A 17,500-nucleotide genomic window follows, 5' to 3' on the forward strand; every position below is an offset into this window, starting at 1 on the left:
CTATTTTTGCTTTTGTAGGAAGTAATTTCTTCTTGAACAGCAGAGTTACGACAATTTTTGCAAAGTCAGCTGGTGAAACGACAAGGAAGATAGCAAGAATATATACTAAAATGAAGAAATTTCTGTAAATTATAAACTGGATAGCATTATGTGCAGCTACATTATTTAAAATGTGAATGAAAAAAGGAAAAATTTAAAATATGTTTGATGGATGAATGACTTATTAAAAGTGATGAGAGACAACAAATCAAAGAAGCAAAAGAAGCGAGTTGTTTTAGAAATTATTTTTAAGCCCCAAGCTCTTTCTAACCATTGCAAAATATAATTCTGGTATACTGGTCGCCCATAGATCAAACTCCCTGAGACGAACTCCGTTCCTCAACACTACGTGCTCTAGGGCTTACTGTTCCATCTCCGATAGTGCCCATCATGAAACCTCGTTTACCAAAATGCAATCAACAAATTATTGGGAACGCCACACGTTTTTTTTTTTTGCTGCGCGATTGCTTCAGAATACCTCTCAATCTCAATAGATTAGTTTTTTCCTTTTATTCTTATTTTTTTTGTGGGGGAGGGGAGGGTACGGCTACATGTAGGTTATCATCTGTCCCTATTGTAACTTGAATTAAATTTGAATCAAAGGCTATCGTTTTGGATGTAAGGTCTGAAAATTGTGAAATATTATTTGGAGAATATTACCGGATATTACCCAGTTTTAGCTGAACATATCTGATTACCTTACGTATTAAGATCAGTTGGATGATAACCTGGATTAAACGGCCCATCAGTACGCTAGGAATGCAAAAAAATATATGTTGTGCGCGGACCCTCGTAAAAGACTTCCGTCTGTTAAAATGATTTTAAGTAATAACTTTAAATATTACAATACTCTTAAATTTTCGTGCGAGCCCGCGGTTTTCAGGACTATGGAAAATAGTCCAATGCGCCATGCGCATGCTTTGTTAGGAACCAGTCCCAAATGAGCTGTTACTGTGGTGATTGTTGATTCCAATAGATGAAGTGGTGAAACTACTAACTTTTCGAAGTCTTTGAGAGACTTCTAATCGAACTTACTGATTTGCGACCTTTTGAAAGATGCCTGTAAAAAAGAAAAGTGGAAAATCTAAGTATGCTAAGAAAGATTTCGTTTGATTTTACATTAACACAGGGCTAGCTACTCGAAAGGAAGTCAAAGCAAATGCTTGCGGTCTCATTGGAATTTGATTTGTTTTGCTTGTAGATCTGGGGGAAAGAAAAAGGGAGCAAAAAAGGTCAAGAAGTCCAAGGAAGAACTAGCTAAGGTATTAAATCCGTCAAAAGAGAGAATAGAACAGAATTTGAACTCTGAATTCTTGTCCTCAGGAATTAAAAAACTCGTAGCCCATCAACAGTTCTCTTCGATGGAATTTCAAGGAACTTTGGTACATCTATCAGCTACATTTCCTATGGAAAACTTCTCTTTTATGAACTCAATTCGTGTAGGGAGTAACAACATTGCAAAAGTGGTCAGCTAGTTTTGGAAAACCCGACTCTCAAGTTCTGTAGCTGTACCATTAGATTCACTCTTTGTTATGATTGTTCGGGTGTACACAAGTCTTCGTCACCCCCAAATAGACCTTGCAGATCTTTCTTATCAATAACATAACGTTGTAGGATCAACCCTTTTAGAGTTATTGAAAATTGAACACTTTTATTCTATTTATCAGGAAAAACTAGAGAAAGCCGCAGCAGCCTTCGAGGCAGCAGATGATCTTCATTCTGCGTTTGTAGCTCGTATGGACAAATGGATGACTGATAACTTAATGCACGAGCTATTGATCTCTTTCGCCGATTTGATATGGATGGTGATGGTAGCTTGTCTTATGAGGAATTCTATGCTGGAATGCGAGATTTAGACGCACCAGCCAATAACCTAGAGCTGTATGTTCTTGCAAAGAAGCTAGACAGGGATGCCAATGGCTTGCTAGACTATCTTGAGTTTTCCAAAGGTTTAAAATATTACAAAAAAGAGGAGTGTGTTCAAGATGATGGTCTGCCTGTTCTAAAATTTGAAAGAGAGGAATTGGAACAATGTCCTTGCTGTAAACTTGGATTATGGAAACCATCTAAGGAAAAGTTTCCAAGGTAGCTAGAGCAGACAATTTGTATTCAATAACGGTTCTATCAATGTTGAGGATGTCATGACCTAATGGTTAGTTTTGTGGACTCTAAACTGAAAGGTCTGGTTACAACTACTGACTATGACTATACTTCACTTTTACCAATTCTCTCCTTACTCCAAAGTAGAAACCGCCTCCTGGTTAGCTCAATGGATAGAGTGCTGGACTGTTGTGCAGGAATTCGAGGGTTCGAGCTCCGGCTGGACCAACACTCAGGGTCAATAATTGAGAAGAATTTGCTACCTTTCTATAACATCAAGAAATGGTTAGATATTCTAATCTTCTCGGATAGGGACGAATAAGTGGAGGTCCCGTCTCCTGCAGAGTTGGGGTAGGAAACGTTAATTTTCCACACACGAGATCACTGTGTGTTGGATGTCCTCCCCTGGGGTGGGATGGGTGGGGTACTGGGTGCACTTAATTTGGAGCCTTGCTCTGTTGTGCGACCCTCACCACACTCTGGTGGAAGTGATTAAATACATAAATGGTACCAGTGAACTGTTGGGGGATTCTGAAAAAATGTGGGGGGAGGGGGGATGAAATACCCGTATTTTTATGAGCTAGCAATCCACTCTTTCTGACTGATAAGGATAACACTGAGCTCAGGATATTGGTTTGGTAATTAACTGGCAATTTTTTTTTTGTTACAGGTTTATTAGTATGGAACTTCAACTTGTGACATTTGCCAACTTGCCGCAGTTGAAATCTTATCCAGGACATTTCCAAATATTTGTCCATGCTCACATACCAGTTTATTCTGTGGAATCAATAATCAATGAAATATTTGGAGGAACAACTAGAAAGGTTGTAATATACTGCACCTCAAAAGAAGGCAAACGAATACAGTTGGATCGTCATAAGACTCTTGAAGAGTGTGGCCTTACTGGCGGGCCAAGACCAGAACCTCAGCTAGTGGAAGTATTTTATGATTTTGATGTAGAGTTTAATGACTGTCCAAATCTTATGAGTGATCATTATTTTACCTAATAATATGCAGGAAACTGGAAAGCTTTGGATTATAGTGGATCAAGCACAAAGGTTTTCATAAAGTAGGATTTTTTTTGTTAATTCAGTGCAAAAATTTAAGTTTAGTAAATATTTAGCTTTTATGATGATTGTAAGCCATGAAATAGTTTTGCAAACATAGTTTTATCGTATTTTTGTGGTGTGTATACCCATAATGTGTAGATTTAGCCAAGCCTATAAGCGGAGCTCGCATTTTTTTCCTGTACAGCTTGTCAACAAAACTAAATCTCCCACTAGCCTGTACTATTGGATAAAGTGTCCATGTAGAGGACTGATTCTATTATAGATGCTATAGGGTTAAATTTAAAAAATATATGGTTACTAACAGTATGTATGTTGTAAAGCACTATTTGAGCAGTAGTGGAAATCAGACCTGAAAAAAATTTTCAGGCCTGTACGGGATTCGAACCACTGACCTCTGCGATACTAGTGCAGCGCTCTACCAATTGAGCTAACAAGCCAACTGGGAGCAGGCCATCAAATTAATTCGATATTTGATGGCCTGCTCCCAGTTGGCTTGTTAGCTCAATTGGTAGAGCGCTGCACTAGTATCGCAGAGGTCAGTGGTTCGAATCCCGTACAGGCCTGAAATTTTTTTCAGGTCTGATTTCCACTATTGCTCAAATAGTGCTTTACTGCGAAGGATCGTTTTCATATACGTCTCATAACCGTAGTTCACACATATGTTTCATATGTTTGTTGTTGTTTGATTTATCATCTACGGGTTTATTTCGAATTAATTTGATGGCCTGCTCCCAGTTGGCTTGTTAGCTCAATTGGTAGAGCGCTGCACTAGTATCGCAGAGGTCAGTAGTTCGAATCCCGTACAGGCCTGAATTTTTTTTTTTTTTTTTTTTTTTTCAGGTCTGATTTCCACTATTGCTCAAATAGTGCTTTACTGCGAAGGATCGTTCTCATATACGTCTCATAACCGCAGTTCACACATATGTTTCATATGTTTGTTGTTGTTTGATTTATCATCTACGGGTTTATATCGAATTAATTTGATGGCCTGCTCCCAGTTGGCTTGTTAGCTCAATTGGTAGAGCGCTGCACTAGTATCGCAGAGGTCAGTGGTTCGAATCCCGTACAGGCCTGAAAATTTTTTTCAGGTCTGATTTCCACTATTGCTCAAATAGTGCTTTACTGCGAAGGATCGTTCTCATATACGTCTCATAACCGCAGTTCACACATATGTTTCATATGTTTGTTGTAGTATGTATGTTATTGATTTGTATAATTATGGGACCATTGCGAGGATGAGCCCACACGGCTCTCGGCTGTGCATGCTTAATGTACCATCCACTAAATTCATCTCGAACCCAGAGTCTCCTCAGCTATGTACAAGTATAGCGCACTTGTTGTGGTCAAACGCCCGCCGGACAGTTGACCGTGCATGCTAAAAGTAGCACCTTGTACAGACACCCATACGGTCATAAGTCCAAATTTTTTTGGTTTGATGGGTTGCCACTACTATTTTATATAATTATGGGGCTACGCTGCATGTGCTGCATGCACAGCGCAAAAAAAAAACAAAAACAAAAAAAAAAAAGTCTTGATATAGGATTACACAATTACTGGTGAACCAGTAGTTTCCATTGTGGTCCTTGCAAACAAATGAAACAAATGGTCTAAATTGAACATAACATCATTAAGAACATCATTAAGAACCCCAACCGGCCGGACGCAAACCAGTTGGCTATTTACAAGCGTGGCCAAGGATCTGAACTCAGGGCTACCGTGAAACAGATCCAGTGGTCAGGGTGGGACTCGAACCCGGGAGCCGCGAAATTACAAGTGCGACACTCTAACCACTCAGCCACACTGCCTCCAAGCTCTGCTATTATTTTGGAGTTTGGAGAGATATTATATACCATGAAATATATTACTCCCTTTTGATAAAAATGATCACTAGCCAGCTGTTAAAGGTTATTTAAGGTCTGAAGCCCTTGAAATGTTTTATGGTTAAACAATGTGGTTAGGTTTTCAAGTTTAGTGTCACTAAATCTTATTTTGTATATAGGTTAGATGCCTTTCTTGAACAAAATAGAGTACCAAACCAATGTTATAGAGATTAAAAGTGGTTGTAGTGCCATGTTCACACAAAAATTTTGAAAATTGTTTGATTGGTTTAAAATATTCTGCTGTCCTATCAATACCTTGTCTGCATGGAAAATATTCTTCTGGGATGCAACACAAAATTCTTTTGAGAAAGGCTGGAAAGGCAAATAATTGATGTCAACTCAGTGAGAAATTTGAAATATTCATAGGATGGGGTTGGTGTGTGGTAAGAGGGCCTCAGGGAACCAATGGGGAACTATCATAAAGATATTTAGAGATATTTGAACAGAATAACTTCTGAAAGTAGTATCAGCCCCCAATGTAAGTGATACTCTCCAGTTTTCTGATCTTTGTATCAGGTTTTGGACAAAACACTTGTCCTGAGCTCTAGAAATATTCCTTTTTTGGCATGCTTTTGTTCCCTTTGCATGTTTTAGCTCATTTCTTTTGTTATGCTGCCGGGAGAATATAGAACCGGTGTCAAGTTACATGTATGTCTTAAAATATGACTTTCCATTCTATCAGAAGCTCTTGCCCTAAGCCTCTGATTGTACGCATTGCATGCCTGTCTGTTCGGTAGCAGAGAGATTGCTGGGAATGAGGTGGTTCGTCAATAGAGAGCTTAAGCACCAGACGTTCTTGAGGTCACGAACGCCTACAAGAAGTCATTAGAGGAACTATGTACATACTGCGCATGTCATGATGTTCGCGTGGTCACGTCGCAGACGCCAGATCGCCACTTTTCAGGTTGAAGGTAGGACGCCACAAAAATATCCTGTTATTTTGTTTATAGGGGATAAATTATTGACTCAAAACCATAAAAAGCCCTTCTGCTTTTCATTAAGTGATTGAAAAACGTTTTCGTAGCGCGTAAAGTGGTTTTTGCTTAATCTATAGATTAAACGGGATACGACAATGGCAGACAATCTTCTCGCCAAGTCTGGGTGAGTTAAGTCATTTGATTTCATGTCCATTTGAATCATCACATGCAGAACTAAGATTTTTTTAAACCGGGTTTAAGCTTATCACAAATTACTTTGAGCGATGATTTAGAATTAAGACACTTAAGCGACATTTAGATACAATAACAAAGTGCAAAATGAGATAGATGATTGTCTTTCTGCATCGGTTGTATTTTGTAACTGCACATTGTATATCGCATGTATGCCTGCTAGGTTTTGAGCAACCGACTACAAACATAAGAATAACAAATCTCGCTGTGGTTAACGAATTTAGAAAAAGAGAAATGGTCCTCTAGGCATCCAGATGATGCACTGAAAACTTTATGCTCGCTCGTTTGTTCGCATTGTTTACACAACTATGAAGTGGTAAATTTCAAGTCGCCTAATAAATATGAAAGACGAATTATCCATTCTGTTAAGAGAGTGGGGTAAAGAAACTTATTCCCATGCTCATTAAGGTCATATCTTTAGCATCTTTTAGCAAAGACATTTTAACACGGGTAGAAGTCCGTGTCTGAAAAACGTCGAATGCTTAACCTTGCTATTTCGCGCCCAGAACGAAGGCCTCGATCCAGTCTTACGCGGCTTCTCTGCCGTTCGTGTTGTCAAGAACGTCTGATGCTTAAGCTCTCTAATATCCAACATGGCGTACGTCCCATCTCACCTGGTGAAGGGCATTACACATCAACAGCGTGTGATGCGCTTATACAGAAACAGCTTAAGGCATTTGGTAGATTGGGTCATAGACAGGCAGACATGGAGGCAAGAGGCAGTTAAATTGAGGGAAAGATTCGATGCACACAAACACGAGAAAGACAGAAGGACTATTCACAAGATTCTGGAGGCAGCCGAACGTGAATTTTAGAAACATAAACATGCATTCCCCTACGTTCGTAAGTACAGTGACTTCTGCCGTTTTATCCTATAGTGTTTAATATTTTGGAAAGTTTTAAAATTACTCTGTATATAATTTTTTTAGTGTTAAACGTGTAGCTTGTTCAGAATTGATCAAGGTTTGTAGGTGATATCGAGATGATCAAGTTGTCGCTTGTGTTGTAGACCCTGATAGCCCTGATGGCAGCAAATGGGAAAGAAACTTGCCACCTCCTCCTCATGTAAGTGTTCTGTAAGATTTATTCTTTGGATTGCGGAAGATAAATGTTTCACAAAATGATCGATGTCCTAGTAATGCATGGATAGACACGAACCAAGTTTTGCTTGTAGAAGGACCTTACAAGTACAGTCGAACCTGTCTTTTAGCGGTCACCCACGGGGAACGGCGGTTTGATCGCTTAATACAGGTTGACCGCATACTACAGATTGGACTGTATTACCATTTGATAAACTCTTCGTTCATAAACAACAAGAAGCACACGTATTGCACATGTGCATGAACTAGTACGTAGTTTGAAATTTGAAAAGAGGTATTTTGGGAATTTCTTAGCACTGGCATTCTGAAGAAAATATCTAGTTTTGACAAAAATTAACAGAAAGAGAGAGGACAGGAAGATTGTAATGATGGAAGGCAGTAGGATGGTTAAGATAAGCATAAATTTTGAGACACGGCAAAAGATTTAAAGAGTTTGGTTAGAGTATTAACTGTAGTGTACCTCGAGTAATTTTATTTTCTGTCAACTTGTAGATGCTTCATATGCTTCCCTGGGAAGAAGAATGGTACAAAGAGATGACAGAGTGGGCAAATGAGAAAGAATAGACTGAAATCCTACTCTGTAAAGAGCTGCTGTTCATTTGAAAAATGTTTGGGAGCGTATTCAGTTCCGTATGATCATATTTGTATCTTGTCATCCAGTTTTCACAACATTATGATGTCAATTGAAAGCTCTTTTTCCAGCTAGGGATGATGTTATATGAACAAAAGCAGTATTAGTGTAAATTTTCATGAGAAGATTGTTGAGGCTGTTAATAAAGGATTTTTTTCTTTACCTTTGGAGATTATTGAGAAATGTTGTTTGTTTTTAGCTTAAGTAGATGAAGTGGTAAAGGAACCATTCGAAAAAATTAATGAGGGCCCAAGGTATTTGAAATGAAGAAATAAAAAAGCAGCTTGTTCCTTGTGTAGAAGAAGGTTGAACACAATATCACTGAGTATTTTTATGAGTTGTACTGTATTTTGACGAGCCGTTAGGGCGAGTCAAAATATAAACAATGAGTTAAAATACTCAGCAATACTATGAAACAAATGTCTAATAAGAGAATTATTATCCAATATGCCAAATTCTTATTTCAGTGCAGGCAAATTTCAAAGATATTTCTGGAGTACAAATATTGCATAATATAATACCTGTTTGTGTTATCTGTCGTAGCCTTCACTTTTGGTAGATAACTCAGAGCTCAGTTTTGATAACTCATTATATCATGCTCAACCTCATCCAATAATTGCTTTTATTATCCAACTACACTCTGTACAATACAAATAACACCTAAGACGAGTACAAATATTGCATAATATTTGTACTCGTCTTAGGTGTTATTTGTCTTGTACAGAGTGTAGTTGGATAATAAAAGCAATAATTGGATGAGGTTGAGCATGATATAATGAGTTATCAAAACTGAGGTCTGATTTATCTACCAAAAGTGAAGGCTAAGACAGATAACACAAACAGGGTTGATAAATGATGATATCATTCATAAATTGTTTTGTATTTTTTAAACAATCTGCAAAAGAAGGCACTTCTCAGAGTTTGCAAAACACTGCACAAATGAGGGGCTTTGAAACTTGGCAGACTTTGAGCTCAACATGATAAATGCAATATCTGCTGCAGATATTTCATTAACTTAACTTTACATACAATTTTGTATTGACTGAATGCCCTTGACCAATCAGATTTTTCATAGTAAGTGTATCGTATGATAGAGTGCATGACACTTCAAATTTGAAGAGAGTGATGTACTACTATGAATGACACCTTAAGAAGTCTAATAACCAGCTTTAAAACTATTAATTATTCTTCCAGTTTCTAGAGATTAAGGGCTGGTCTTTAATCGAATGCTTGCAGACCCTGCGCTAAGCATGTCCCGACTTGTACATGATCACTACTGTTAGCTGTCAGACAAGTGCTCGGCTACCAACATGTAATCTCCCATGCTGCTTATCTCTCGTAGAGGACACATCAATTACTTTTTAATGAATCCCAAGGAGTGGCTAACAATTAATTTCTCATAACATCACCCCCCCTCCCTAGATCAAACATTAATGTCACGGGAAGAAAGGAGATGATCACCAACTAAAGAAACTCTTCCTTGTTAAAAAAATTCTCCTTGTCAGCATTTAGCAAATGTATTAAGAGCTGTATGGAGAATATGCATACTGATGTCAGGGTGTAAAGGGTTAAATGCTGAACGTGATTTGGGACTTTAATAGCTTTTACGGTCTGCAAATTATAAAGAAAACTTGCACCACCCCCTCTCCCCGGTGACTAGCGTTTTCCCGTGCCTTGAGGTTAGTTACGCCTTATTATTTTTCCTCACTCGACTGTGATGTCAGACGCCACCCGGGTACATTTTCAAAACGATAAATGAAAACAGGGCCAAGTTTCTAAAGAAAGTATGGCGCTGCGTTCATTCTGACGAAGCGCTAATAGAACGCTCGAAAAGTCAGCCTTCGATACCCTACGGTGGCCGCTTTATATCATAAACTCGGTTGGAAAAACCATTGTATCTTTCAAAAGGATTGTCATTTGGCCACTGCACAGTCCTTTTCATGCCTAATTAATGACCAGGGCTGAGTTGTTCAAAGGCGGGTTAAAATAACCAAGGATTAGTGTCAAATTTGATTTCAGATCTGAAAGCTTTAAAAAGAAAACTTCCGTTTAATTCCATTTGTCTACAATTTGATAATTGAATGCTCTAATAAAATGGGAAAAATCATCCCGAAACCACTTTTGAACAGAGAAATATAGAAACCTGGATTAAATTTTAAACCTGGGTTAGCACTAATCAGCCTTCGAACAACTGGGCCCAACAGTAAGGTAAATAGGCTGAAACGCACGCGTTAAGTATAGGTAATCACATGATTTCGAGTGCAATTTGGAATAAATAAGCACGAGTAAATTTTTTCAAAGATGAGCCCGTAGGGCGAGTGCAATTTGTGGTCTTTGAAAGAATTTACAAGTGCTTATTTATTCCAAATTGCACGAGAAAATCATGTGATTATCTATTAATAATATACATGAAAAAATACGAGGTAGCTTCTCATAACTACGCAGAAGAAAAGCGCGCGCATCACGTGCAAAAATAATGTATTCAAATCCTGCAAGTGACATTGACCTTGACCTTGATATTGACATTGACCAATCATTCTGACCAATCAGAATGTCTGGTTTGTTTCTTTCTTTGCACTGAATTAACTCTCTTCTGCACTGAATTAACTGAAAACTGCATTCATCTTAACCAATCAGAACTGAGAAATTTTTTCATGTATATTATTAGGCGACAAAAACTAATTGACAGTCGATCTTTGTTTCCAACACTGAAAAGGAAGATTGTAAGCCATCAAGTCAGCGGCTAATGTCAATTGAAATCGTTCCAGTCATCACTCTTCTCAGGCGAGGACAAAAATATTTCGCCTTATTTCGATTGTGTCTAATTCATAAAGGGTTAAAACGCACGTGAGGTAATCAGCTAATTAATCTTTATGCTAAATGTTACGTCATAATACACGCTTGCGCACAGCATAAGAAAATTTTTTTTAGTGGTGTAGTTCATGAGCACGAATTAGCAATGGCTGAAAAATCAGATGCTGTTTCGCTAAATAATGTAACTAGGCTCCTAACAAGACGTTGTCCACAGGTTCCCGTTAGATATCAAACCACCTCGAGTCTCGTTACAGAAAATGCGAAACTTAATCCACGATTATTTCCGTATAATCTACCAACTAGTCCGCACCGACCTTTCTCGATGACAAGTAGGCCACCCGTACTAGGGTAAGGAAACATCAGGGGATTAAAAGAGAAAAAAAGGAATGAATTCTCTACGAAGGAGTCAGGCGAGACGCTTCCGCAAGTAAAGATAAAGAGCAAAAGTGGGAAGGAGCTCCAGGTTTTAAATGAAAGGGTGAGTTGAGCTTTAAAGAATTGTAATCCAAGGAATGGAAGGGGAGGAGTGGGGTAGTCTGAGAATCAATGGAGAATGGCAGGGGGTGAAAATTAATTCCGACTATGAGCATCATTTATGAACTGTTATAAACTGAAGAGTAGTACCAATACTCTCGGTCGCTTGTAAGTGCGGAAACGTGTCAAGAATCCACAGTTAACGTTGTGAGACCAACAAGTACCTTTATTATATCTTCTTAGTAATGATTAGGTGGAACCGGAAGTGTTCTCCAAATTTCATGACTGGCCTGATTTCCTCTCAAAAAGCTTCAAATCATCTTATTGAGGCTGAATCTGCCACTTACGAAGTCTAACAGTTATGATTCGTTTAATTGTTCATCTTGCCATTCGCAAGAGTGATAGAGCCTTTGTTGATGACGAGAAACTTCCAGCGCGTATAAACGAAGAAGTCGCTTTGCCTAGACACGAGGAAAATGAGGATCTAGTGAGATATCGAGCTGTTAGATACGAGCCCAGGCCTGAAATATGGCAAAGAGTTGCGCGTGTCTGGGACCAAGTCCAAACAAGACCCAATCAGTTTCATCAATACGAGTCCGACGGCTTGTTTCCCGCCATGTTAACGTCATCCACCAGGTAGGGAAATGGCATGTTGTGTAATTGGAGGAATGAATGATCTGGAGAGGAATAGGCGAAGGAAAAGGGAGGCCTGTAGCTTGAAATATATAAACCTAAGTAATCACAATGTCAAATCAGGAGAAAGAGGACTGAAAAGGAGCCAATAAGAACTCAAAGAAGGAACGAACAAACTTCTCATGGAACTAGACAACGCCCTTGATTTTAGCTTAGCAACTGATTGGTTGAGGAAGTTTTTCATACTCTTACAGTGTAATCGTCGAACAAAGTAAAGCAAAATCATTTCAACACTCATGTAACTAAACAATCGTCTACAATGAAAAAAAGTCAATGTCACAAATTGTCTGCTGAACAAATGTCAGAAGAATGTTTTTATACCTGAAGAAATAAATCAAAAATTCTTTGTTTAGATTCGTCACGAGCGGTGTACGTGTCGTGACAAAATAAACACTAGTCGTCTTTATGTATCCACGACTGAGCTAAAATCTTTGAACTTCATTATGAATTCTTCATATCTTCCTCCTAGACCAAAGGGAAATGAAAATGAACGAGTCATGACAGTCAAACCAGCCAAAAAACCGATCAGAATGCCAAAAATTCCGGGGAGAGGAGAAGATAGAAACATAAAATTGTAAGTTGACTGAGGAAAATAATCCAAGTTTTGCTTTGATGCACAAGTGAAAGGTCCGTAAGCTAATTGCAGAATTGCGAGAAGATTGAGAAGGAATTCCTACGCGTGGTGCCTTCTGGAGTCGCTTGGGTAGCAAATCATCACTCATTCCAAGCGCCGTTTGCGGGCATGCGGGGGGGGGGGGGGGGGGGGGGCAGCAGCAGTATCAGTTCATGAAATTTGTAGAAAAATATCTTCTCTCAAAACTTGGTGATGTTGAATACGATGATATGATGTTAGAAGATGAAACCAGTCTCGCACTAAATTTCAAGGTTGACGTACACGAGTCTGAATTTGTATTTTCGAGTTTTTCTGTCAGAAATCTTGAGAAATAACTTCGGTAACGAAGCGAACGCGGGTGAACCTTTCTGCTGACTACGTTTCAGAAGTGATATTTAATAACGTTAAAGTGATCGGTACCGGGAGCTGGATTTAGTATCTCCCTTGCTCATCATTCATCATAATCGATTTTTTATGCCAAATCATCAACCTTTAGTTCTTATCCTTATCGAGGATTGGGTGCAGGTTGGGGAGAGAAGAGTCCTCTTCTCCTTTCCTAGCTCCCCCTTTCCCCTTTCCTAGATCCTCCTTCGCTTTTGGGGAAACCTTGGACCTTTTTTTCTTTCTTTGACCAAGAGTAATTTTGTCTTCCGTGGGTGTTATACTTAGTTCTTATTAACCGAGCGGGAGGTCTGTATGGGAGAATCTCCCATACAGACCGACCTAGCTCGGTTAATAAGATGTTTATTATATGGCTGTGTCTTACATGCCAAGTTTTTATATTCTTTGTACCTTTTTTTTCTAGACCGGTCTAGAAGCCGGTCTAGATGGGAAAATCTAGATCGCTTTCAATATTGATTTCAGCCAATCAAATTCGTGAATTCGGTAATTTCTAGTCCTTGTGAGACACAGCCATATAATAAACGGTGATATTATGCAGATCATACTAAACATTCATTGCTTGCATTTCAGCACTAGGCCAACTCTAGGGTACGAAGGCTACATCTGCCGATATCCAGTGGCTATACTTTTTCTTTCCAGTTTGTCTTGACATTTTATATATGATATCGGAAAATGTCGCTAAGACCCAACGAGAGTAAATATTATAAATTATCTCCCCCAACGCAGACATCTACACCCTAACATCAGCATCGATATTCTCCATACTGTTCGCTATACATTATTCTCTGGTACCGACAAGGAGAATTTGTTTCACAATCAAAGCGTCGTAGATTAGCGATCGTTTCCATTATTCTCATAAACTCAATGAATCATTCAATAGTGTCACTGAGAGGAGAAATTAGATGCTGATCACTCCTGGGATTTTAAAGGATTAACAAGTCCCTTTGGTTTATTTTTGGGTCTGATTCCTTGAGAGAATGGAGCGAATTTCTCGGACCAATCGATCTTTGGGAAAAGAAATTGAAAAAAACATCTCGGAGACTACTTGAAAATTGCTCTTTGATCTAAAAGTTTTTTCGTTATTGCTATTTTCTCTTACCTTTAGATAACATTTTTTCTTGGTAGATCATATCCATCCTACGAATACACGAAGAAGGAATTTGCTCGCAAGGGACCCCTCAGTAGGCTTGTTACCACTACTCACCCCTCCAATCTGCTTAACAAAGTCGATAAACAGAGCTCTCGACCAAAGAAACTTGGAAGACGCGCTGACCATTCCAAATTTGTTTATCAATTGAGGATTCTCTGTGCTGTATTTTGGGTCATTTTGTGAAATTGCGGGCTGATCTGTTATCGATATTTTTTGCCCGGAAACTCTTGGAAATGATTTCAAAATGATTTACGTTTTAAAACTAGATACGAAGGGCTAGTAAATGTCAATACAACTGAAATGACTTGTTTTCGTATCACGAAAGAAAACAAACAAAAACATAGTAAGCAGGTGTATCAGTGCAGACGGGTAAAAACTAACACAAAATAAACACGGTTTTGTCTGAGGTGATATTTGAAGTAACCCGCATTTCAGCCAACAAACCTGTGCAAATTGAATGTGGAATGCTCATCGATATCTTTATTGCATAGTAATTAAAACTTGTTGACGAATTCAAAACGATTTATATGGATAAATTCTTACTTTCCTTTTAAGTTTGGGTAAATTTCTGTGGATTTAATTTTCGTTTGTTGATCAGGTGATAAATCGTGCAAAACTTATTTCATTGAGAGGAGGATTTCCGCTTAATCGTCGCGGATATAATTTATCCGTGTATTCTCGTAAAGCTAAACAAATAGTAGGAAGTAAAAATAGAAAACTTAGATCTCTTCATTGTTCGGGATCTATTCATCTAATCCAAGCTGAAACGTTCAGGAGCTTTTCCTGTGTTTGGCAAAAGTACAGTGAACATATTCTACAAGGAACCACAGAAACGAATTCAGGTAAGTGCTTAACATAGTTTGGGTTTAGCACTCAGTACATTCTGTCGGGTCATTTCACCCACGTCAACTGAACTGGCATCATCTACAGCTTAAAAGTGGAAGGATTAAATCAATCGTCAACCGACCAGAACTTTACTGGAAATTTAGTAAATTCAAACTATTCTGAATTTACCATGAATTGTCTCTACGTGGATTTTAGCCGAAGTGCCGTTGAGAAGTTCTACCTGGCGGCGGCGGCGGCGGCGGCGGCGGCGACGGCGGCGGCGGGACGGGGCGGCGGGGCGGGGCGGGGCGGGGCGGGGCGGGACAGGCCGTGAATCCCGCTTTTTATTGCTGGAAGATAAGAAACATTCGAAACGCTGTCATCGAGATGCTCCCGGAAAGATTCCGCGAATATAACTAGAACCAAGAATCGAAAACTGACTTTGCCAGATGAAATAAAGAACAATGAAAAATAAGGACGAAATGATTGTGGTCTGAAAGTGTTCATCACCACTAGGAACACATACCGCTAAAGTTTCATTCCAGACCTGTTAACTATACAAGAGAGGGCAGAAAGAGGGTCCTGATTCTGTTTCACGCACGAATATGAGGAAAATCGACGCGTCACGTGTACTTCAAACAGTATTTCACGCGTTGCGAATTTAAAAAGAAACCTGACTTCAAATGTCCCCCTCACATCGCCTTTCTGTAAAATTCAACCATCACATATGAATTTTAGGCATCGCGTATAAAGTCTTTGCCGCCCTCACTATATAAAGAACCATCCAAATGCTTTCAAAGTTGCCTTTTTCATTTGCCAAAGAATCAATCGCAGATGTAGAATATGACAAACGCATCTTTAACAGAATTTAAAATATTATTTTAATGGACGTACTAGTGCGTGTGAAGTACCCGTAGAAAAAGAAATCGAACTCTGAGGATCCAACTGGAGAGTTAACAAGCTCCAAGAAAAAATTTTGACATGTATAGCATGAACTTTTGCGGTTTTTAATTTTTGTGGATTTTGCGCATTGTAGTTGCGTTTGGAACCATCCAAAATATCCATTTCTGATCTACCGTGTAGCTCGACTCTGTACAAGTAAATAGGTAAAAAAAAAAAAAAAATGTAAATGTCATGTTCACTTTCTTGTCAATGTTCCACTTCTTGGAGAGAAACTTGCAAAAAGTATTTCTCAGCAGGATTCTGTTATTTCGAACGTACGGTATCTATAAACAAGTAAAACTTTAACTCGTTTACCAATGTTCACCAAAAACTGCTTATGTCGAGAGTGTGATAAATCTTGACGACATTATTAGCCGCCCTGTGCCAGCCTTTTCTGCCGTTAAAAGACCAATTCGGTTAAAAAATCAATTCAACCAACAAGGTCTAGTTTAAACGGAAACGAATGTTTGACAATATTATTTAGAGACCTTACGATACCCCGAAATCGGTGTACGGGTACGGGTAGTGTACCCGTACACGTAAAATGTTCATGTGCGGCGCTAATTTGATTAAGATAGCCGAAGAGTTAACACGCAGGAATCTGTAACGATTGTTTACAAAGATGGCGGCCGCGGCGGCAAGGTTTGCTCTTTTTCTTCAGAAATAAGTTATCTAAATTGCTTAATTAAGTCTATCAAATGTATCCAAAATTCTCCTTTAAGAATGTTCTGTCTTTAGAAAGTACGCCGATGATATGCTTCTTCTTCGACAGCGCGAGCGCACGACACTTGTTATCGCAAACCCCGCCATTTGATCGAGGCACATCACCAAACAATTTCTTTGATTGTCAACTTCAGCATTGACTCCCATGCCATATTTGTCAATGCTAGTGCTTTTGGGAGACACAACCGTTGGAGAAATTGTCAGAAATCCACCAAATTACCGCCACAAATTGATATCGTCTCAGAGTTCAACCCTCGGATTTGAGATCCAAAGTCAATCCAGTTTGACGCCCTTTCTTCATCGCTAAAATTTAAAATTTGGAAAAAATATTTCAACAAACTTGTAATAACATTGCCAAGGAGTCAAACAACTTAAAACGTCTCCAAAACTCACTCGTTTCTCCATCGTGTAGCTCGTCCTTCTCGTACTCGTAATTCTTCTACGGTTAAACTGGTGTCTATCTCGGAAAAACGGCTGGGTCTACCGGGTAAGATCGATAACGTCATTGCAAAATGAAAAAAACATGGTGCTACCCGTTACCCGTTACCCGTACACCGATTTCGGGGTATCTTAAGGTCTCTAATAGTTGTTCGAAGTCACTCTGCTACGTGTCTCGGTCGTGCGGGAATGTTGTTTAAGTCTCCTTTGTCTGTTACCGCACTCGCCCCCCACCTTGTAAAGGAAAGGGGGGAGAGGGTGGAGACAGATTTGTACAGGATTAATCTCTTGCTTTATGTTCATACTAGGTGATCGAATCTTGTTCTTGGGTGGAGGGGGACGGGGTAACAGGGATTAAAAAAATAATAACCAGCTAAGCGAAAGAGCTATGCGAAAGAGGTCAGCTAAGCTAAGCTAAGCTAAGCGAAAGAGGTCGG

General features: G+C 39.0%; 3 pseudogenes across 3 annotated transcripts; all 3 read left to right on the forward strand.

The window, feature by feature from the left end:
• The first annotated feature begins 600 nt into the window (after positions 1–600).
• Positions 601–3,268, forward strand: LOC148735552 (uncharacterized; annotated as a pseudogene). The gene is made up of 4 exons (XR_015999382.1): positions 601–1,127; positions 1,241–1,301; positions 1,707–2,124; positions 2,810–3,268. The product of XR_015999382.1 is annotated as an uncharacterized LOC148735552 (transcript).
• A 3,432-nt stretch (positions 3,269–6,700) lies between these two features.
• Positions 6,701–8,159, forward strand: LOC148735553 (NADH dehydrogenase [ubiquinone] 1 beta subcomplex subunit 9-like; annotated as a pseudogene). Its single transcript, XR_015999384.1, has 3 exons — positions 6,701–7,101; positions 7,268–7,323; positions 7,851–8,159. The product of XR_015999384.1 is annotated as an NADH dehydrogenase [ubiquinone] 1 beta subcomplex subunit 9-like (transcript).
• Positions 8,160–10,891: 2,732 nt separating this feature from the next.
• Positions 10,892–14,764, forward strand: LOC148735554 (uncharacterized; annotated as a pseudogene). Its single transcript, XR_015998619.1, has 5 exons — positions 10,892–11,281; positions 11,675–11,913; positions 12,440–12,544; positions 13,556–13,601; positions 14,091–14,764. The product of XR_015998619.1 is annotated as an uncharacterized LOC148735554 (transcript).
• The last annotated feature ends 2,736 nt before the right edge of the window (positions 14,765–17,500 follow it).

Source organism: Stylophora pistillata, chromosome 3 (assembly GCF_964205215.1).
Source record: "Stylophora pistillata chromosome 3, jaStyPist1.2, whole genome shotgun sequence".
Classification (NCBI taxonomy): Eukaryota; Metazoa; Cnidaria; class Anthozoa; order Scleractinia; family Pocilloporidae; genus Stylophora; species Stylophora pistillata.